The 23,565-nt window shown below is 49.0% G+C and overlaps 1 non-coding gene across 1 annotated transcript; it reads right to left on the reverse strand.

The window, feature by feature from the left end:
- Positions 1–71, reverse strand: TRNAG-GCC (transfer RNA glycine (anticodon GCC)). Its single transcript has one exon. It is a non-coding gene; the product is annotated as a tRNA-Gly (tRNA).
- Between the last annotated feature and the right edge of the window lie 23,494 nt (positions 72–23,565).

Consider the following 23,565-nt stretch of genomic DNA (forward strand, 5'->3'; position numbering starts at 1 on the left):
TGCGTCGGCCGGGAATCGAACCCGGGCCACCCGCGTGGCAGGCGAGTATTCTACCACTGAACCACCGACGCCGACACCCCCACATACTGATACTTTCCTGGAGTAACGTGGATATAGCCCATTGTACGGTTCAGTATATAGGTCATTGTGCAGGCGAGCGCGAGTTCGCGGACACATGTCTCGCAGTCGGCCAGGAGCTACACTGGACAAACAAAGGCTTCTATACTCGCACGAAAAAACGCAGCTTGATAGAGTGGTAAAAAAAAAGAGGGACAATTTCTATTACCTATTCCTGCCTACTACGAGCGTCTGCGACGTTTCCATTAGAAGTAGTGAGCGCAGCGAAGGTGGCGTTTTTTGCAGACAAGTCCCTGGGCGTGGCGGACACACTGCTCCGCTACTCGAACGCGAGGTTCAAAACAATAACTGACAAATCTTCATTTATTAGCTTTTTATTAGTGCCTCGGGAACTGTTGCCGAAATGGCAAATTTGGAGGGAGGGACACTGTCGTGCATCAAATTCCAAAGCTCAGTCGAAGGAGTATCTAGACCGAGCGCGTCCCGCTTCGCGTCAGACGGCGTGACGTCAAAGAAGTGCGGGGCTGAGATTTGAATGACAGCACATGCCGCGGCAAATCCCGACCCGACACACAGCCGCGCGTGCTTGACATGCAAAGCGTGCCGTATCGGTATAGCTGCCGCGACTGACCCCGAGACGCTCGGTTTCAAACTTCCTCGAGCTTGTCGTCACGGGGCGTTTCGGCCTGATAAGATATAGCGGGGTGGCCTTTTCCTAGCTGCCGCGGCGCTCGGTTTCACGATTGCCTGCAATAACCGTTGAAACTCGATGATAAGCATCTCGGATGGGACGACGCTTTTAAGATGTTTAAAAAACAAAAAAAAAACGATGGAGCCTAAAAATGTGACTGCCTCTCCGAATTCTCCATTTAAACGCATGCTCCTTAGGTACCAATGGAAAAGTTTGTTAATAAGTTTTCGTTAATTATTATAGCTAAGCTCACGCTATTAGCGGCAAAGTGTGTCCGCACTGCCTCGAAACTCGTCTGTAAAAAAAAAAAAAAACAACGCCACGTTCGCTGCACTCACTAATTTTTATAAGAAATGTCCGATTTCTAAAATGAAAAACACGCAGTATAAGTGGAATGCTCCGGCTTGTAACGCTGAACTTTTACCGCCAATGTAGTGCCGACAAGCTTGCACCTCAGTTCTGCGTAATAAACCTCATGATTAACGGCATAACGCTTGAACTTCTGATGTTGGCTCATAGGTATCTCTCAAGGCACAGACACAGGAACAGACACACCGACACAGACACACAGACACAGGAATTATAGTGGAATGGCGCGTGATATTCAACGGGCTCCTTTAATTTTCTTTGAATTCCTTACATTGGGGCTACGCCATTCTTGGGCCATTCTTGTCTGTTCTTGGGCCAGTCATCCAGAATGTTTACGTGCTACTAGGGGACAAGATGTATTGAATGCTTAAATGTATTTAAACATAGGTTGTGCTTCTAAACCAAACCCTCACCCCTGCGAACCGTTCTATTCTGCCGAGGGGTCGACCACCACAACCACCCTTAACAAGGAACGGCTTCCTGCTGACTTTTATTCGCCCAGCACTGAAGCAACGCCGCAAGCGGCGCCACGCATCCGACCGAGGGCCGCGATGTATTTTTCTTGTTTCTTCTCTCTCTCTTTCTATCTCTCTCTGTCTGGTGCCTATGATGACATCGACGGAAAACCATCTGCGTTAGTCGGTGCGCCCAGTAACATACTGATAACGCCACCTTCTTTACCGCTCAGACGAGAGCATACACACGGCAGCTCAGCAAGCACGCTAGTGTGCTAATAGTGTGCGTGCGCTCATGTCATCAAACGACGCACGAGCACGTAAGGCGCTGCGGTAATTAATACAAATGGTATACAACGAAGTCTACAAAGAAGACAGCACAAACCATGCAGTTAGAGCACTATATATAGTGGGCCTTCCCGTGAAAAAGTGCGTTCGATAACGTCAAACATGACGTGCTAATGAAAGGGCTGCTGAAGCTAAACACGGGCAACAGAACCCCCAACTCAGTATATATATATATATATATATATATATATATATATATATATATATATATATATATATATATATATATATATATATATATATATATATATATATATATATATAAAGGGAAGATTGTTCGAACATAATCGACGACGATTGCCAGCGCATAGTGATTGATTGTCAGTGTCTGCCGCGCATTTGTTGCAGGCAGGGAAGTTTACTAGCGCTTGTTGCTTTGTTGCGCAATTTCGTAGACGGCAGGACCGTTAACCAGGACATTTGTGAGCCATGAGTCCTCTCCTGCAACCGCCACGGAGGGCTTGTCGTATACCCGTACACTGTACAGCAACGCCTAAAACTGTCCGAACCTCCGGATGCCTACCGACGCTCTCGCGGTGCAGCATGTGCTAGGCAGACCCGGCTGTTTCCTTTACACACACAACTTTGTGATTATCAAGGCATTGTTGAGGATGTATGCCGATAGGCGTGGACGAGAAGGAGAAGGAAAAGCATGAAGGGCACGAGCTGCAGAATATAATTACGGAGTGCTTGGTCTATATACGCGATCAGGAGGTGTTGGCCTCAAACTTTGCAAGACCACGTAGTAGGAGACTGTTCACTTTCACAGCCAGAGTCTCCTCGCACCACGAAGAGACTGGCATCTCTCGGCGGTGTACTCTTCCTCTGTGTCGTTGTTTTATACATAGCTATCATTATACCGCTTCGCCTTTCCGGCGATACTGCACCCCCCTCTCTCTTTTTCTTTCTTTCTTTTTTGTAAACAGTAGTCCAATATAAGCGCTGCAGCACATGCCTGATATTGATTATGATTTCGAGTGAATCCGGCCTGGCCTCATTTCGGTTACTGATCGAATTATATATATTTTTGATCCTTGCATGCAAGTGGCGATGCTTCCATCCCTAATAAATGTTGTAAATTATTAGAAGAGTGTTCTTTCTTCCTAGTCCTTAGCAATGCCTACTGAAAAAGGAAACAATACACACGCCGTTGATAAAAGATTCTGCCGAATGGGTCACTGAAGTCTGCAAGTTTTTTTCAGGGTCAGAAAAGCACGCAAATCAATTTCAAGCGAGGTGAAAATACAGCAACATTCTCTAGCCATAGGCAATCCATACCATTAGAAATAATTGTTGGTTGGCTACTTCCTTCTCTTTAAAAAATTTATTACAATTTGTCCTGTCCATATATTTAAATATATTGTGTCTGTATAGTGGCAATATAAAAAAAAATCTAGAAGCGACAAAATACAGATGAGGTAGCCGCCACTAGTGCTTCTACTGCGCTTGTCCTCATATTGTCAGGATTTGCAGAAATAAAGCGAATGCATGAATTGAAAACCGCCCAAATCCGCGCCATCAATGATGTAGCAAGCTTTTAGCCATAACAGAATGTTAAGTGAAAAGGTAGAGCAAATGATGTGGGTAATTAACAGCACTCTAGTAATTACTCTTTAGGGGTGGGGGTGGCATTGCCGGGGGGGGGGGGAGCAGAGTCGGAGGGGGTTGGACCCCGGAGCGCCCCTCCCCCCTAGTCGGCGCCTATGGTGTGACACATGTACACGACAAATGCGTATAGCTTTCACTTTCGGCATGTTAACCGAGTCTACCTGCGGCCATCAGTTGTTTAGGTTGACTGTCCTCTCTCAAGGACAGGCGCTGCGAGGCAGCTTTGCGTTCTATCACCCACACACTCATTAGCTGAGTGGAACACGGCACATACAAGGTGCACCAGACTGCACAGACTCAACCCTTCGCTGCAACTCAGACCTTCGGCCAGACTGCACCGACGCAAAGCGTCCCTTCTGTGTCAGCTGTGGCTGGGAGTTGCCTTCACGAAAGCGTATGTCAGCAGCAGGCTGACAGTCCTGCATGTGGCCTCTGCGACTGCGAGGAGAACAACTGACCACCTATTTTGCCACTGTCCTCTGTTTGTAGCACAAAGACGCTCTAACGACGAACGCATTCAGAAAACTAGATGATCGTCATCTGAGTGAACAGGCAGTACTAGAACACCGTCCCCACCGATCATCGGCTGAGAAGGCAATAAAGGCACTTTTGTGCTTTCTGGGAACGTCCGGCATGTGCGAGCGCCTTTGACTCTGTAGTGTAGTTCATGGACGTCTCTCTACCCCCATCTCTCTCTTTTTCTCCCTTCTTTCTATCCCCATACTCTCTTCCCCCAGCGCAGGGTAGTGAAACGAACTCTTGACTCGTTGACATCTCTGCCTTCCTTTTATCGCTCTCTCTCTCTCTCGCTCGCTCTCTCTCTAAGTTGACAGCACAAGTAATCGACCTCGACCACTCAGAAAGATTAGCGCCGCTGCATGATACAGTCACTGTCGTCCTCGGTGACATTTTTCTAACATGCTCGAAAGCTTCGGAAAGCCTGTATTTGCAGTGTATAGGAGCAGAAAACGAATAATTGCTGCTATGAATGTGGGGTAGCGGAAAAGTAAGCAGAAAGAAATAACGGTACGCTTCCCTCGAATTCAGGTGGAACGAGTGGATCCGGTCCCTTGCATCACTCAACGGGAAATCAGCTATACGTATAAACGAGGTGATTGCCACGTGTCCGTCTTTTGACACGTGTGTGATATCGGAATGCGCCGCAGTTCGGTGCCGCGATTAACGAAGCACGATAGGGGACAGTGTAGAAGGACCGAGCTAAATTAATACTGTGCGTAAAAACAAACACGTGCATCGAATGAAAAGAACTAACATTACTTTTAACTCATGCAGGGAGGTGAGGAACAATCTGGCAGTCACGAGACGCTAGTTTCAGTATTCTGATTTTAGAAATCCACACGGTGACAACTGCATATCCAGGACGGCAGCATTACGGCAACGTTGTCTGTACCGAGGCGCTGCGGTCAAATCGTCATCATTGAGTTCACTGCACGATGACGACCTCTCCCTGAAATGTTCGGCTACGAGTTACAACGCCGCTGGCCGTTACACAAAAGCACACGCCGTAGCCGCGTCTCCCTTCTCTTTGTATTATTCGCATGTCACCGGTTTCCTAGTTCTTCGGTGGATTATGCTATACAATTAAAGCTGGATCCAACGAAACCTGATTTTACTAAGTTGCCGTTCTAACGAAGAAATTTCCCTTCCCCGGCAAGTACCCATGAGGTTCAGTGTTGTCATCAGCCCGAATTACCGAAACTAGTTAGCATTAAACCTGATTTAACGAAGCTTTCCCAGAAATAAATGAGTAAAAAAGAATCGCTGATTTCTTTCTAATTTTGACGCGGACGGGGTTTTCTTCGAGCGTGCACGCTTACGCTATCGCGTTAAAGGATCTAGGCACCCTAGTCACTTTGACTAGGGTGCTTTGTTTTGACGAGGCTGCACGCCGCGCCCAAGCACGAAACAACGGACTCAGCAGTCGCTAACGTTATGTACAAAATGGCGCTAGGGGCGGCGGTATTTGGCGTCCCTTGCGGGCTATTTACACCCGCAGGCGATGGTTAGCGGCAAATACAATGCCGCGGTACCTTTTGGGTGTCGTTACGTTGCAATTTTAGATTTCGAAGGGCCGAAAAATCCGTTACTCGGTTTTCCGAAGTTCCCGATTTAACGAAATAATTCGAGTGTGGTCATCACTTCGTTAAATCGAGTTTCAACTGTATTTGTAACTGCAGATGCAAGATATCTGTTCGCGTTTGCTGTCTATTGTTGCGTACTCCAGGGTAGCGTAACGTACTGCTGCCGAGTTGTAGCGACGCCTGCCTATCGAAGCTCGACCGAAGTTACTATTGGGTAGCGTGGCGTTGTCGGCGGGCTGCAGGCATCCGGTAGACCATGGCGACCGAGCAAGGGCGAGACGATTTCTAGTGCGAAACTTGCACGGTTTATTCAGAGGTTGATGAAAGATGATGAGGAGAGAAATGAAGTGTTCTAAAAAAGTACATTTCAGAGCCCCTTAAATAGGCTCTCTACAATCGTGGGAGGGATCTTGCTTCCGTCGACGTCACGTGACCGGCACAGAAAGTCTGCTGCAAGGATGAGGGCGTGCCGCCTCCGGTTATACCTAGCCTCAGGTCCGGGAAGTGCAAACGCTTGTTCTCTTTTTGGTGTTGCTGGTTCGCGGAAGTTCCCCTGTAGAGCTTGACAGTTCGAGGAAGGGGTCTTTCTAAAGTCGCGCTCACACGCTCACACGCGCGCGCACACGCGCACACGCACACGCACACGCGCACACGCGCGCGCACACGCTTACACACACACACACACACACACACACACACACACACACACACACACACACACACACACACACACACACACACACACACACACACACACACACACACACACACACACACACACACACACACACACACACACGTACGTCTGGCGGGGCTTCCGCCAGACGAGCAGCCACTTGAAATGGTCGTGGCGAATTAGGAAGTCACGCTTCATTTCGATGAGGTATGGTGGGCGAAGGTCGGGTGAGAGGAAGTCCTTCCTGCACGATGTGCGGGACGCCAACCATAACACTATTCAGTTTTGCCACTGCCATATTTAGCGTCACGTTGTGTCCACCATTCTTGATTCGCTTAATTTATAATATTGGAAATATTTCCAAAGTTCATGACCGACGTGTCTAAAACATTTGATTGACATATGAATAAATAGAAACGACCCACCACACACACACACTGTTCCTTTCGCTCACTCAATCACATTTAACATTTGCATTTAGCATCAAGGCGCCTTTATCGATGAGCAACGATTGAGCGCAACAAGACACTTGGTAAAATGTGTAGTAAGTTTTCAGCTAAAGAAGAGAAGCAAAGAAAACGATGTATTCCTTTTTGCCTTCTTTTCTTTACTGCGGGCATTGAAGAGAATCGAAGCGGTATGGAAGTGAATAAAATATATTATTGTTATTATTATTATTATTATTATTATTATTATTATTATTATTATTATTATTATTATTATTATTATTATTATTATTATTATTATTCCAGAACTTGAAAGTGAGTTTTTTAGTCCCTCATTTACATCATGCCGTCGTCGTTGTCGTCTTTGAATTCAGCTGGGGGACTTGCACGCGATTAGTTCAGCATACAAGCGCGATGGCGTTGCAACCGATTATTGGTGCAAACTTCAAAGCCATCATCCTGGAGCTCTCGCTGGATAAGACGACCCTCAGCTCAGTTACTTATCGTCGGGATCGCCAACGGCTGCAGAGAATTCGTCTTTCTCTTGCCCTTTAGGGTCGTCCGGTTCCGCACGTGGAGTCTGCTCGCGCTTTAGGCCTCGATATTGCGGCTTCTGGCCCGGCTGAGCCTTGGGTGAGAGAAGCGCGCCGTCGCTAAACCCAGCTGCTGCATCTCGTTAGGCCCATATCTTCAAATGCCGCCGACCCTAGAACTGAGATGTAGTCCAACTGTTTTGTTTGTCCGTGGCATACTGCAGCCAAGAATTTATAAAGTACAATTTCAACATATCAAGTTTGAGGACAGGGACTGGTTAGAGGCTTCAAACAGAGAGGCAATGCGAACCATCACCTGTTTTCCACGCCTCATCCATTGGATTCGATTGGACAAACTTTAATAAAGGTCCTGCAGGACACATGTCAGCGCGCAGTGGGCGTCTCCCACGCAGGGACCGACAGGGAGTATACCTGGCGGCCGCTGCGCGAGCCTGCTGGACGGCTCATTGCTGGTCCTGTAGGAGCGGGCTTCGTAGGGTCTTCTCCCACCTGTACGAGGTGGAGTCGGGCATATTGTTCAGGAGGAAGCACGTCCTCAACGTGTTAGATGAATTAGTCAATCAGCAGCGGTCGTCACGTCGTCTCAGGCTTTAAGGTTGTCCAGCTGTTCAAGCCCTGCCCTATTACATGGGACAACACACAAATCCTCCATCGCGTGACCATATCAGTTCTGTACCACCACGGTCACGCAGGCAACTAAGAGACTGCAAGCCTCTTGGTCGCTTCCGCAGCTCGAACTCGCAGCCTTCTCCACAGCTGCCATCTGCGAGTGAAGACGTCCGGGCTTTTTGTCACCGCAGGGTCGCCAGCCAGGTAGTTTCTGCTGATGAGACATAGCGTTCCGCACGTGTGGTCGTCCATATTCACCGAGGTGCAGGCTATATAATGACGCATTGATCACCTTGCGATCAAAACTGCCGCAATAAACATCGAAACTGGTTGTATACTGTTTGGGATCTGACTGCTGGTACGATCTGTTGGGAACTCGGCGCTGACGCCCGTGGTTGTACCTGGGTCGCAAGCCCCAAGGGTAGCGTTGGCCTGGCGGCCTGGGGTACAACTGGAAGCATCCGAAGGTCCCGGCAAAGCATGAGTCGACTGGTAACAACGAAACAACTTGTTTATTTTAACATCGCAAAGAGTTGGCGGTCAGGTTTGACCGTAGTAGAGAGACGGGAGAGCACTTCACTCAACAGAAGAAATCGGAGCCCTCTTTTTGGCGTCCGGGGGCAGCTGTTTTTATACTCTCGCAGTTGAGGGCAAGAAGGAACCCCTCAAAAGACGAGCACGTGAATGTACAATGGGCTAATGGTGACGCACACTGTCGTAGCGATGCCGTAGCACCATGTCGAGCACGATCTCGTAGCACCCTGTCGTGGCGCTGCCGGTCGGACACAATGACTGTAATGAGAGGATGGTCCCTGCTTTGGCATCGCCTGTTTCGGGCACAATGACTGGAACGAGATCCCTGCTTTGGCATCGCCTGTTTCGGGCACAATGACTGGAATGAGATCCCTGCTTTGGCATCGCCTGTTTCGGGCACAATGACTGGAATGCGAGGATGATCCCTAGGCGGTCGCATCGCCGCAGTCGCGCCTGGAAACACCTGGCGATGAGTGTTGCGGCGACGACGATCGGGCCAAAATGTCTGCCGCCCCGCCGCAGTCGCGCCGGCAAAACCACGTGTCGCAGGCGAAACGCAACAGACCGCCCCGCCGGGGGAAGGAGATCCCGATGGACAGGGGACTGCATCCGCTGTCCGGAGGGATGTCGCGCGATGATGCTCATAACCGAAGTCGGGCGTCCCTCGACGTTTCTTGAGCGCAGCGCACAGAGAAGGCCTCGTTCTCTTGTTCAGGTTCGCACGGGACACTGCAAAGTGACTTCGGGAGAGTTCACATTTTTGTTCTCGTTCCCGGCAAGCGTTAGAACTACGCTGAAACTCAACCGCTCAGTCAGCAAGCACGGCACAACCCTCACTAAGCCCTGCCAGGCTCTTTCCCCTTTTTATACCACTGCCTAGTTCCTTACAGTAGTCTAGCATCACTCAGAACGCGTCCACAAATTGAAAAATTGCACTAGAAAGCATATCATCACTTTGAAACACTAAACAAAAGCAATATGTTAAAAAAAAAATCCTGCCTCAGGAAGAAAACATCAGTAACAAACAATTTTGAGGCTGATTCCTACGTTAGGGGCTTCGACTTAAGCCATCGGCGTTACCGTTGAGACTCCCCTTTTTGTAACGCACCTCAAAGGAATATTGTTGCAAAGCGAGGCTCCAGCGCAGGAGGCGGCCATTTTTGGGAGAGATGGTCTGCAGCCATTGGAGAGGGCAGTGATCCGTCTCAATGATAAACCTCGAGCCGGCTAGATAGCATGACAATTTCTGAACGGCCCACACGAGACATGCACACTCTTTCTCGGTGGCGCTATACGCCTGCTCACGACTGGTCAGCTTACGACTAGCATACAGGACGGGGTGTTCTACTTCTCCATTTTCCCGTTGGCACAGTACAACGCCCATGCCTCGCTCACTAGCATCGCACTGAACAATGAACCCTTTTGTATAGTCTGGCGATCGTAGCACAGGCTGGCTTGTTAGGGCACTCTTTAGGGCGCTAAAAGCTCTTTCCTTGGTCTCGTCCCAGACGACTGTTTGAGGCTCTGTCTTAGAGCATCCGTCAGGGGAGCCGCGATATCAGAGTACCTAGGGATGTACCTCTGATAGTAGCCGGCGACACCCAAGAACGACCGAACATCGGTCTTGGTGCGCGGTTGCGGAAAGTCTCGCACAGCGGCCACTTTTATTTCAGAGGGGCGGCGACGACCCTGACCAATCACGTGACCGAGGTAGACAACCTCGGCCTGTGCTATCTGGCACTTAGGAGCCTTGACTGTCAAGCCCGCTTCGCGCAGGCGGGTTAGCACTGCCCGCAAGTGTGCCATATGCTCAGACCAGGATGCGGAGAATATCGCTACGTCGTCTAGATACGGTAAAGCGAATTCTTGCTGTCCCCGCAACACTTTATCCATGAGACTTGAAAAACAGTATGGCGCGTTCTTCAAACCAAAACTCAACACTTTAGGACGGAATGTTCCCATTGGTGAAATGAACGCCGCATACCTACTAGCCTCTTCTGTAAGTGGAACCTGCCAATAACCCCTGACAAGATCTAGGGTGGAAATAAACTGAGCGCTACTAACTTTCTCAAGGCGCTCCTCGATGTTAGGGATCGGATAAATTTGATCCTTAGTGATGGAATTAAGCCTGCGGTAGTCGACGCAAGGACGAGGTTCCTTGCCCGGTACCTCAACTAAAATCAAAGGGGAGGTATAATCACTCTCACCTGCCTCAATAACACCGAGCTGTAGCATTTTCTTTACCTCAGCCTCCATAATATCGCTCTGGCGGGGTGACACCCGATACGCCTTGGATCGTACTGGCTCTGGGGAGGTAAGTTCTATATCATGAGTAAGTACCGAAGTCCTACCAGGCCTCTCAGAGAACAGACCTTGAAACTCTTGTAATAGCTGGTGTAGTTCGGTTTTCTGCTCGGGCGACAGCGGTGCTTTACTGATAAGGTCACTAATGACTTGACCGGTGTCTTCCCTGTTCGTCACTGAGCCTAGTCCCGGAAGCTCGACCGGAAGCTCTTCAGGAATAAGGTTTGAGCAGATTACAGTGGTAAACTTGCTGTGCTTTCCGCTTTCCTGGCAGACTTACCACGTAGTTAACGTCCGACAGTTTCTGAACAATTAGTGCTGGGCCCTCCCACTGCACGTCTAGTTTGTTGTTTAGCGATGTGCGCAATATCATGACCTCATCGCCAACCTCAAAACGACGGGCCCTGGCTGTCCGATCATAATAAACCTTGGCCCTCTGCTGGGCCTTTGTCATTGCTTCACCTGACAACTCCTGTGCCCTTCTTAAGCGTTCGAGGAGCTTAAGTACGTACTCCACCACGACTGGGTCGTCGCCCCTACCTTCCCATGATTCTCGAAGCATGCGAAGCGGAGATCGAAGCGAGCGACCGTACACCAGTTCAGCTGGCGAAAACCCCGTAGCCGCATGCGGCGCGGTCCTTAAAGCAAACATCACCCCAGGCAGACACAGCTCCCAGTCAGTTTGATGTTCAAAACACAAGGCTCTCAACACGCGCTTCATGACGGAGTGGAGCTTCTCAACGGAATTCGACTGTGGGTGGTACACTGAGCTGTGTAACAGCTTTACCCCACACCTTTCGAGAAAAGTTGTCGTCAAAGCGCTAGTAAACACTGTGCCCTGATCTGATTGAATTTCTGCAGGAAAACCAACTCGCGCAAATATGGACAGTAGAGCATTGACTATCTCCACTGAGCTGAGTTCTTTAAGCGGCACTGCTTCAGGGAACTTTGTCGCTGGGCAGATCACAGTCAAAATGTGTCTGTACCCCGTGGCTGTTACCGGCAGAGGTCCCACAGTATCAATAACGAGCCGTCTAAAAGGCTCCGTAATGATAGGTACCAATTTCAACGGCGCCCTCGATTTGTCCCATGGTTTGCCCACCCGCTGACAAGTGTCACATGTCCTCACGAAATGGTCTGCGTCCCGAAAACACCCTGGCCAATAGTACTCTTGCAAGAGACGGTCCTTAGTTTTCTTAACTCCTAGGTGTCCGGACCACGAACCCCCGTGTGACAAGCGCAACAGATCCTGACGATAGCATTGAGGCACGATCAGCTGATCGAACTCCACTCCTCTTCGGTCTAGATACTTCCGGTACAGGACTCCACCTCTTTCCACAAAACGCGCAGTTTTCCTGGCGATACCTTCTTTGACATTGCAGCGCACGTTTTCCAGGCTGCCATCCTTTTTTTGCTCGGCTATCAAAGCCGACCGGCTGACTTTTAGCAACCTATCAAGTCCGTCTGACGTAGGCGCGATGAGCAAATCAGTAGATAGCTCTTCTAACTTTCCCGTGTCGGGCATTTCCTCTCCAGTATCTGGCGCCTTTAACGTTACAGACTCAAGTTTATTCAGTTCGGGCGTGCTCGGAATATCAGCTTGCTGCGCCTCTGACCCTTTTTCGTTGTTTGATAACGTCGGCCCCGCAACTACCGCCTTTGCAGCGAGCTCCCGAACCTTCGATCTGGTTAAGGCCTGAACACTAGCTTCACCAAACAAAAGCCCCTTCTCGCGCAGGAGGTGATCGGACCTGTTTGAAAATAGGTACGGGTACTGGGGTGGCAACATAGATGACACTGCCGCCTCCGTCTCAAGCGCTCCGAAAGGTCCTTCAATAAGCACCTTTGCTACGGGCAGACACACGCTATGAGCTTCCACGGCTTGCTTGATCCACGCGCACTCACCCGTGAACATATGGGGTTCTACGTAAGACGGGTGAACTACATCCATCGTAGCTGCGGAATCGCGAAGCACTCGGCACTCTTTCCCGTTCACGAGGAGGTCTCGCATGTAAGGCTCGAGAAGCTTCATGTTCTCGTCAGTGCTGCCTATTGAAAAAAACACAACTTTTGGTGTTGTTTCCGGACACTGCGCCGAAAAGTGACCCGGCTTCTGGCACGTATAACAAACGCCCGCTCGCCTCATCTCGAACCGCTTTCTGCGTTTGGCTGCCGCCGTCTCTTTACGTCTGGTCGGACTGCTTTCACTCGCATCCGCACTACGCGTGTCCCCCTTTAATCTCCTGGTTGTGAACTTCGGCCTCTCAAACTTCGAGCCAAATTCACCCTTTTGACCGTCTTTAGCTCCGCGAGCTCGACGCGTCACAAACTCCTCGGCTAGCTCAGCGGCTCTAGCCACCGTACTCACGTCTGGCCTATCCAAGACCCAGTATCGCACGTTCTCCGGTAACCGACTATAAAACTGTTCTAGCCCGAAACACTGCAGAACTTTATCGTGGTCACCAAACGCTTTCTCTTCTTTGAGCCACTCCTGCATGTTCGACATAAGCCTATACGCAAACTCTGTATATGACTCACTTCTGCCTTTCTCATTTTCCCGAAACTTCCGACGGAACGCCTCCGCAGACAGCCGGTACTTTTTTAGAAGACTCGATTTCACTTTGTCGAAATCCTCTGCTTCCTCTCTATCCAAGCGAGCGACTACGTCGGCCGCCTCGCCGGGTAACAAAGTGAGCAAGCGCTGTGGCCACGTTTCCCGAGAGAACCCCTGCTTCTCGCACGTTCGCTCAAAGTTAACCAGGAACAAACCAATGTCCTCTCCAAGCTTAAACGGCCGCATCAGGTCAGTCATTTTGAACAATACGCGTTCTCCTGCACCGTGTGCCTGACTTCCATTACGAGCGCGTTCCATCTCTACCTCAAGACGCTTCATTTCCAAAGCGTGTTGACGGTCACGCTCTTGTTGCTCTCGCTCTTTCTGTTCTTTACGTTCACACTCTTCTTTTTCTTTTGCAGTCTCCCTCTCTTCAATAGTCTCAAGGCATTCCGACAGCTCGTCATCCTCAGCCTCTAACTCAAGAATAGCCTTTAGCAGTTCTGGTTTTCTGAGTTTGTCTGAGACATCCAGACCCAACTCTCTTGCAAGCTCCAACAATTTCGGTTTGCGCAACGACTTCAAATCCATGGCTGCTCTGAATGCTGCTTTCTCTACTGCTTACTATTGTCTTGCCGCAAACTAACCCGGCAGCAACGACAACCACAATTACCAGCTCTGTTTCTGACACTAACAAAAAGCCTGGCAAAGCTCAGAAGAAGAAAGTCCCGCACTCACCAAACCTCGCAGGCAGGAATTCCGCGCAGTCGTTCCGCTGCAGGCAACCAGTCGTCACACAGGGCTCGTTGCACTGCTCCCGGATCGTCGTTGAGCTGCTCAGCATACCGTCAACTGCATCTCTTCGCTGCTGGCCTCCGTTGTCGCGATCTCACCGCTGGCAGACAGTTGTTTGAAGTCGTAGGCGATCCCACCGCTGCCACCAGATGTTTGGGATCTGACTGCTGGTACGATCTGTTGGGAACTCGGCGCTGACGCCCGTGGTTGTACCTGGGTCGCAAGCCCCAAGGGTAGCGTTGGCCTGGCGGCCTGGGGTACAACTGGAAGCATCCGAAGGTCCCGGCAAAGCATGAGTCGACTGGTAACAACGAAACAACTTGTTTATTTTAACATCGCAAAGAGTTGGCGGTCAGGTTTGACCGTAGTAGAGAGACGGGAGAGCACTTCACTCAACAGAAGAAATCGGAGCCCTCTTTTTGGCGTCCGGGGGCAGCTGTTTTTATACTCTCGCAGTTGAGGGCAAGAAGGAACCCCTCAAAAGACGAGCACGTGAATGTACAATGGGCTAATGGTGACGCACACTGTCGTAGCGATGCCGTAGCACCATGTCGAGCACGATCTCGTAGCACCCTGTCGTGGCGCTGCCGGTCGGACACAATGACTGTAATGAGAGGATGGTCCCTGCTTTGGCATCGCCTGTTTCGGGCACAATGACTGGAACGAGATCCCTGCTTTGGCATCGCCTGTTTCGGGCACAATGACTGGAATGAGATCCCTGCTTTGGCATCGCCTGTTTCGGGCACAATGACTGGAATGCGAGGATGATCCCTAGGCGGTCGCATCGCCGCAGTCGCGCCTGGAAACACCTGGCGATGAGTGTTGCGGCGACGACGATCGGGCCAAAATGTCTGCCGCCCCGCCGCAGTCGCGCCGGCAAAACCACGTGTCGCAGGCGAAACGCAACAATACCCAGACTGCGGCCCAAGCGGTGAGAGACCTTCGCCAGGTATTGAACGGGTCTCTTTCGCTGACAAAGTGCATCCCGTAGAGTCGACGCTCGCGTGCGCGGTGCGAGTTGGTTGGACAGCCCGTTCGTCTTCACCGGGACACGTTCGGGCAGGCGCAGCCAATCACCAACCTGCAGTGATATATCCACTGCCGCTCTTCCCGCAACACTTCGCGCTCAGCTGGCTGTAAAGAAATTCGAGGGCTGCTTAATTATCCCTACATTGACGAATGCCAAAGCATTGCGACCACCACGCGATGCCTGCGCTCTTTCAGTCGTGTTTATTTAACTTCGCCTTAATTATAACACCAAAGGTCGCGAGTTCCACCCCCACCAAAGAGGTCGAGTGTTCGTAGCCTTAAGACCAAAGGTCGTGGGTTCGACTCCCACCAGAGGTTGAGGCTTCGTAGCCTTTTTGCACCATCATGTTGTCGCGCCGACGCCGACAATGGTGAATTTTCCGCCTCATGAGCCATATAATATTCTCGCATTAAAGAAGGAAGTCGTTCGACGCTCGACACGAGCATTGATAACTCCGCGTGGATAAGACCTTCGGCCCGGTCTCCCGCTGCGAGGCGGTTTCGTTAAAAAAGGCTACGTGCTGGTTCTGCATTGTTGGTGCTGAGCCGTGCTCCCTCAAGGGCTGCAGAAGATAGCACCAACCTTTCTTTTTCGCATCGAACCACTTGTCTCTCATTTGCATGGACGCCAGCGCGCAACGTGTCCGTAGACTCCGGAGCATAGGACTGCCTTCGGCGCTGCCTGTCCCTTTCGCCCTCGCCCAGCTGCCCTCGGAGGTCTACCGCACCTCTTGTGGAATTGTCTCGGGCAGCACTAACCAAGCCGCCACTACCTGTCAAAAGTGGGACTACAGCCGAGCTACCCACCTGACTACCATCTGTGGATCTATGGTCCCCATCACAGATCGCTGTTCGATTTCATCGTGCATAACCAACCGTATGTCTATATAAATTACATGCATCAAACGTTTAGTGCCACAGGGCCCTCTTTCCTAAAATAAAAAAAAAATAAAGAGTATCGGTGCGGCAACCGCGTTTCGCACAAATTGAGTTCAGAGCAAAGGGAATTGCTTTGATTGGTGGTGTTTTTTTTATTGCCTTTGTTGTAGTGGTAGTTGTTGGCCTTGAGGTCTTTTTGCAATATGTTATACTAATTGGCAATCTGGCGCGACGTCGGATCCCTCAGCGGGTCAATCGCCCACTGCTGGACGAATGCGCAGTAATTAGGGCTTATTGGAATTCTATGCCAAAGGGGGAATCCCCTGCCGCGGACACCGTAGCTGCCCGCGGCATCCCGAGGTGTTTCCTCAAAGACTCGGCGATGCAAGTAGCTGCGGTCATAGAGTTTCCTATTAAAATTACTAGAGGGCGCTGCAGTCGTTCAGCTACAGTTAGTATGAAAAAAAACCCAATTAATTCTAGCAGGCTAGGTGACTGTTTGTCACCACCCTGTTCAAGAGAGGATACCGGTAAACCACGACCACCACGACCACCACCACCACCGCCACCATAATAATAATAATAATAATAATAATAATAATAATAATAATAATAATAATAATAATAATAATAATAATAATAATAATAATAATAATAATAATCAACACCCTGGGAATGATGAATATAGTACATGAATTTGTCTGATCTTCATGCTTGTGGCTCCAGGCTACCTTGCAGCTTTATCTCTTATGCTTTATCTGCCTTAACTGCCCTGAATTTTTAAATAACCCCGCAGAAGGAAATAACGCAGAATGAAATAAAGATCTGCGCACGCACACAGTCACTGGTAATTGCTGCATTTAATAACGCAGTATTTTGCCGAAAAGGACTAATTTGCAATGTCACGAAGCCATTTCAAGCCGGAAAGACAAGGCAAGCCCACGTACTGACCATCTTTCCCATGCTGGTTGAACCGCCATGCCTGAAACTCGTAGACACCAGAGCTAGAGTTAGTAATAGTTAGCTAGTATTTGAACATGTCTCTAGGGGTTGACAATGCAACCTGGGCGAAGGACAAAGCAAGAAGACGAGCTCCCGTATAGCCTACTCCCTTTGTTTTTCGTACGGGTTGCGCTGCCCACCCTTAGGAACACCTTCAGTTACCAACTCGCACAGTTTGCTGCGCTAATTTAGCTAGTATTTGTTTGTACGAAACTTTGTGCCCATGGTGGCCTGACGAAGAAAGGAGCATTCAACATGTAAGTTATGGACGATGACCAGCTCCATGAAAGCTGCGGAACGCGAGGGCACACTAATGAGAAAATAATCGGAACTGCATTAGTCAATTAGCCTTTTACAATAGCAAAAAAAAAAAAAAGTCAATCTTGGTGGGAGAGGATATTTCCGAGCCGGAAGAGCATAGAAAAAGAAATACGGGTGCCGACGCGGCCTCGAAGTTGCCGCGCTATGGATTGGGACTGCGTGTTTGCCCGGGCCTGGTAAATTTTTTTCAACGGTAAAGGAGGACACCATTCTATTTTAAAATATTCCAAGGCGGAGAGCTTAGCGAGTTTCAAGAACATTTACTGGGCCACTACGGCCGAAATGCGAAACTATACTTTGAAACCTGCGACGCCATACTAGGGTAACCAGCGCTGCAATTTGGCGTGCGAAAAAATAAACATAAAGAAAAAGAATGAAAAAAGAACGCTTAACGTTCTTATTTAATTAACTTTCCGTACCTCATTAAGGTTTCCATGAGCCAGGTGCCGGGCGATCGAGAGGTCCTGGGCTACATCCAAGAGATGAGAAAAAGGGTTTATTTACAAATTTGCATGATGATGATTTACATGCAAGAACACTCTTTTAAACACTGGAGATCCGCTTTCTAAGCACTTCAATTCCCCCTTTCTCTCGTAGAGGGAATTCAATGTCCGTCTTCTCGGCCAATCGGAACGGTCTCACAATCTGTAAACTCCGACCCATAGCGGATCTGGCTCCTCCTCTGGTGTCCAAGCTTCGACCGGTCATCGATGTAATTTCATGGGAAGCTTGGGCCGACGCCGCTCCCACGAAGTCAAGAGAGATAGAGAGAGAAAGAGAAGAGAGAGAGAGATATAGGAAAGGCAGGGAAGCTAACCAGAGGCGAGTTTCCGGTTTGCTACCCTGCACTGTGGTGGGCAATATAGGCAAAGTCATCGGCGTAGCAGATAGCATGCTGCACAAGGTCGATGATTCCTTCACAGTTCGGGGTCTGATCGCGTTCGTGAGCTCCAGGTCTTTGATTTGACGAACACGGGACACATAATCGCTTGTCAATCATCTTGACGTGAAGTAGGTTTCGTCGCCAACTCTTTGGTGTTAAAAAGGCGGCGCAGCGTGTGTGGCCTTTCATAGCTGCACGCTAGCAGGTGTGCATCCTTTGTCCAGATGCATCGACAGGTACAACAGCATTCCATATCTGCAGGTTTGGCGGTGAAGCATTCTTTGCCAAAAAGGCCGCCGGGCCTCGTCGACGCATCGTAACAGCAAGCAATGACATATAGGTAACCAGGCGTTAAGGTCTCGATACCTGGGCTACGAAAGCAGCCGAAGTATTTAAACTTTTTCTTTTCTTCATAGAAGCCATCCGACTACCACTTTGGCTGAACTACTTCAACACGTTAAATAGATTTTACCGTTTTCGTTCAAAAAAGATAAGCCCCGAACGTGGATGGCAACCTCGAACAGCGATATCGGGGAGGGATGGTGCTATGTGTGCGAGGCAGGAAGGGAAGACAGTTCCAGATGCATGCTCGCAGTATGCGCTTGTAGTCACAGTTGTTTCCGTGGATTTTCCCATGTCAGATTGGTGTAAATACCTAACCTTACTGATATCACGCCCCAGGACCTAAAAAAATATAAAAAATAAAAGAAGATTCAATTAGGGTTCAGTATTCCACCCTGTGTTTACTGCAGTGTCGGCGTCATCTAAGCACGCTGTCCGTCTACCTAGTAGACAACGTCGCGGTAAGTGACGCGGTATATTTCATGCCTGTGTATGTCATATAACTAAACTGGTAGCAGTGCGATCGTCAAGTCTAATGATTGTTACAACTGTGCAAAGGGGGGCGGGCCTTTACGTTCCGGACACGACGAACATCATTATCAGACGGCAGCCGCTCCATCGAGGAAGCAGCTGCGCACCTCCTAGTTCGAACGCGAAGAGGGTGTTATCCAACTTCGGATAGCGGAGGAAGGGAGAAATAGAGAAAGAGAGAAAACGTTTAGTAGGGAAGGGCAGAACACGAACGAGAGGAGAGCAGCGCCGCGGCGAGTGTCGGGCACACCTCAGAATCTCTCTCTCTCTCTTCTCATTAAAACCTGCACTTTCTACTCACTTCTTTTTCCCCTGTCTTTTTCTTTCCGACTCTCGGTCATCCTTCACTTTTGCCCGAACTGCCGCCGACGCTGCCGCCGGCGGCCACTACCTCTACCCCTTGCTACTATTCGCGCGCGCGGGGGTAGAAAGCGCCCCTTTGTTTTTCAGCTCCGTGGCCCGGGGGGCAAGAGAGGGTAAAGGGAGGTGCGGAGAGAAAGGAGGGGGGAATCAGAGTGGAGAGAGAGATCGGCCGGGCGCTGCTGCGAATAACCTTGACACCGGACGGAGGCATCGTCCTCTTCCGAGGCTGCCGCCAGCAGGAGGAAATAGGCGGAGGAGGATAAGGACGCTCGCCCGAGCAGCAGCAGCTGACGTAAGCAGCGCAGCCAGCCAGCGCGGCCTGCGCGCCTAGGGCACTTTTTTCAGCTGTCTCATCGCTGCGCTCAAGTAAAGCGAAAACTGCGACGCAATTTTACAGTGTCGCTAACTGCGTGACACTAAGTTGCATGCAATCAGCGTGCTTGCAATGACGTGCACTGCACCTGCTTTCGGTAGACATCCATAACTGTTCTTGTTTTGAGTTTTAGCTCGTGAATGCCTGCTATACAGTGACAGAGGGTGCAGCATCTCCTCATAACTGTTGAGATCAGATTTTGGACACACCGTATGTACATGCTCTAGCAAGTATCGAGCGATGCGGAGTAGCTGGTGCGGGCCAGACTAACGTACTTACGGTACAGAGCTAAATGATTCCAAACCACAACTATGCGATAAGAATGCCAAGTTGAGATGCGCAGATAGTGTGGAGATATTCATTCCAAGTTCCCTCCTCTCCGTTATAATCGGTTCTTACACAGATTCGCAAGCGACCATTGTTTATGCCCACTTCAAAAATTAACCTGCTTACGAGAAACTCTGTTATCGAAACTGCTTGCGACGAAGTTGACAGTGTTGCTACTATGCAACACTCGGTTGCAGGAAGTCAACTTGCTTGCAGGGAGGACTAATATTGCACCTACTTACAAAAAAAAAAAAAAAGAGATAGCTTCGAAAGCTCCTCTTGCTGTTTTAGATTTAACGTGAACACTTGCTACGTACATGTACACCGTGCAATGCACTCATAACGGTGAGATCTATATTATTGGACAGGTTATAATTCATATGTGCTCTCGTCTTCATTCTTATTGTTGTATGGCAACCTTGAAGACTAAACGTTTCTTCCCAGAAACGAAGTTACGAAAACTGGTTAGCTGCCTGTCTGATAGGCTTGATTTCGCGAAGAACGAAAAGCGAGTGACAAAAGTGCATCACCTGCACACAGTTGCCGTAGGGAAAAAAAAAAAAAGACGTGGAAACCGCACGAGAAACGGTCGATGATTTTTCAATGCTTTATTTCTCTTTCTGTTGAAGAAAGGAGTAGTCACGAAAGACTACTACAGCGAGTAGCTTGACGAGGTGGCTGCCCTCTCCAAATGACTGCAGTGGGCAGTTCGCAGAACAAAACCGGATAGGGAACACATTACAAAGATGGCTGAAACATTTAAACCACGGAATTGAGAGGCAACCTTTATGTCTAACAAGCAACTTTAGAGGAACGAAAGAAACTCTACGGAAATCAATAACGCGACAATGTAATATGTTAACATATGAAACAGTTCAACAGAAACAAAGATGAAAGAAAAAAAATGTCAAAGTTCGGTAAAAACCAAGGAAAGATAGGAGATTTGTTAAAAGAACATGTCGTGAACTTATTGCAGTGATGTGTTTGCGAGGTCCACGCCGTTTTGTTGTTCAAAGTTATTTATCGGCGAAGGTAACCTGTACCGAATCATTTATTTTTCATACCTTGCGTGACAGCGTGTTACATGTCATAGTTCCGGGTTACGAGTGTCATATGTGACTGCTTTTAAGATTTGCGAGACTTTGCAAGCAGTGTCTTTCTTTACACATGTCTTGTAGCAGCGAGAAAGCTTAAATTCATGAAGTGAAGGAACTTTACATATGTATAATTTCGCAAATAATTCGGCTGTGTGAGACAAATAAGGCATTTTGCAAGCTAATCTAATATTTCACTTTTCTAGTAACAATAGCTTCGTAAAATTAACATTTGTAGTTGTGACGCAAACAAGAGAACCATACTTAATAATAGAATAGAATAATGAGTTATATAGTAGTAGATGTAGCAGGATGTGAAAGTGTTAGGTAGGGTAAAGTGTAGTGATCATACGATAGTGAGGTCTAGAATTTCTCTCAATATGAAGAGAGAAAGATAAAAATTAGTAAGGAAGAAACAGACCAACCGAGACGCAGCAAGGGTAAAAGCAGACCACTTAAGGCTGGTGCTTGCGAACAAATATGCAGCTTTAAAACATAGAGATGAAGATGACGTAGAGGTAATGAAAGAATGCCTAGCTAGGCTGGCTTCAGAAGCAGCAATTGAAGTAGGAGGAAAGGCACCAAGGCAACCAGTAGGCAAGCTCTCCCAAGTAACGGAACACCTTATAAATAAACGACAGAGAATGAAGGTGCCCAACTGAAGAGATCAGATAGAATCCTGCCCATAAACATCTTTTATCTCATCGAAAGTCTCCCTTGGAGTGCGGCCTTTCAAGCACAACAACTTGATGACCGCTCTGTATTGCACTGCATCCATTATCCCACCTCACACCACTTCAGCAACTGTAAAAGAAAGAACGTTATTAGTTCAGAGTTGCACATTGGCACGTGACCTATAGTGGCTTACGGTATCACACATGCGCAGTTTCAGCATCCTGAAATAAATAGAAGTGAGTCAGGGGAAATCTTTATTGAACGCCCCTCGTATGGGCATTCTAAGCGCAGCTAAAATACGCGATTTCTTTTCCGGTTAGGTTATTAGATGGCGTGGTGACACAAGAGTTGCCCTTTCAAAGGAACTTCGTATGCTTCGAACACCGAAAGCGCCATGTAGGTCCTCTTTTATGCGTCGTTATTTCTTCCTAGTCTTCCTAAAATAGCCTGCTACAAAGCTTAAGGCATCGGGATATGGGAGGTCGGGAAGCTGGGCCAGTGGCTGCATCGATATAGTACTCTCGGCGAAGAATAGGTCTCCAGTTTCTATGGTTCCCCAAAGCAGTGTTGAAAGGCATGCTAAAATCACAGTGCGTCAGAACGCCCGAGGTCAATAGGAAGATCGGCCCGGAATCGCAGAGTCCGAGGCTGTTGCACACCGAGGGAACTCTCGGACGGCTCCGAATGCCGGGCACGGCCATATATAGCGAACGTTCGTCTGTTCCCCAAGCCGGACATTGGGCACTAGAATAAGCCTCCAGATTCCTAAGGTGAAGACTGGTTCGTACGATCAGCGTACCAGTTTGAGCGTGGCGGAGCCTCCGCACTGCCGACTGTACTGGTTGGCATCCGGTAACGTACTTCGGGGTTTTATAAGATGCTTCAGAGTACATATAAAGTGTTTTAACGCTGCAATTTTTTTAAAATTTGATGCGCACCGATGGTACTACCGTGGATGGCAGCCGCGATTCCGCTCTCAATTAGTACGTTGTACACATGCTCCCTCGAACTTGTGTCGAGCCATCTCCCGGTCTGGTAGGAAATGACTCTTTTTCACCTTCTCTTCGGCAGGTGCGGCTTTTAAACTAGTTTCCCCACGAAGCTTTGGCAGAAGCTTATCGGCGATTCGCCTCAGGACTGTGCTAGAAAAGCCGGCGGCGATCAGTCTTTCAACTTGCTGAGAGAAGCTGAGCTCGCACTTGTGTTCGGAGGAACTGACTTGCGCGTTTCTATGAGCGGCCGTTGCAGTCGCGTGCTTTACAGCTTTTGAGTGCACCGATGTGGAAGGCAGCAGTCCAGTCCGTTTTCACAGTGCAGCGGACAGCACCAGCAGACGTGGCCTTTCAGTACAAAAGTTCTAAGTCGACAAAGCGTAGCTGCTTTTCCTGGAACTGTCAGCACCATTCGGACATAGCGCTAGAAACGATGCCTAAAATTCATTGCATTAGGGTTGTTGCCTGCCCCTTGCTTGCACTCGAGGACACTACCAAGTATACTCTTCGACGTATCGAAATACCTTCACCGCTTGGGAGCCGCTAAGTTCATCGTGCAACCGCCTGTCGATGCTGCAAAACACCAAATCACTGAAGTAATTAGCCAAGCATAGGCCAATGTGGACTCCAT

This window comes from Dermacentor variabilis, chromosome 4, assembly GCF_050947875.1.
Source record: "Dermacentor variabilis isolate Ectoservices chromosome 4, ASM5094787v1, whole genome shotgun sequence".
In the NCBI taxonomy this organism is placed as follows: Eukaryota; Metazoa; Arthropoda; class Arachnida; order Ixodida; family Ixodidae; genus Dermacentor; species Dermacentor variabilis.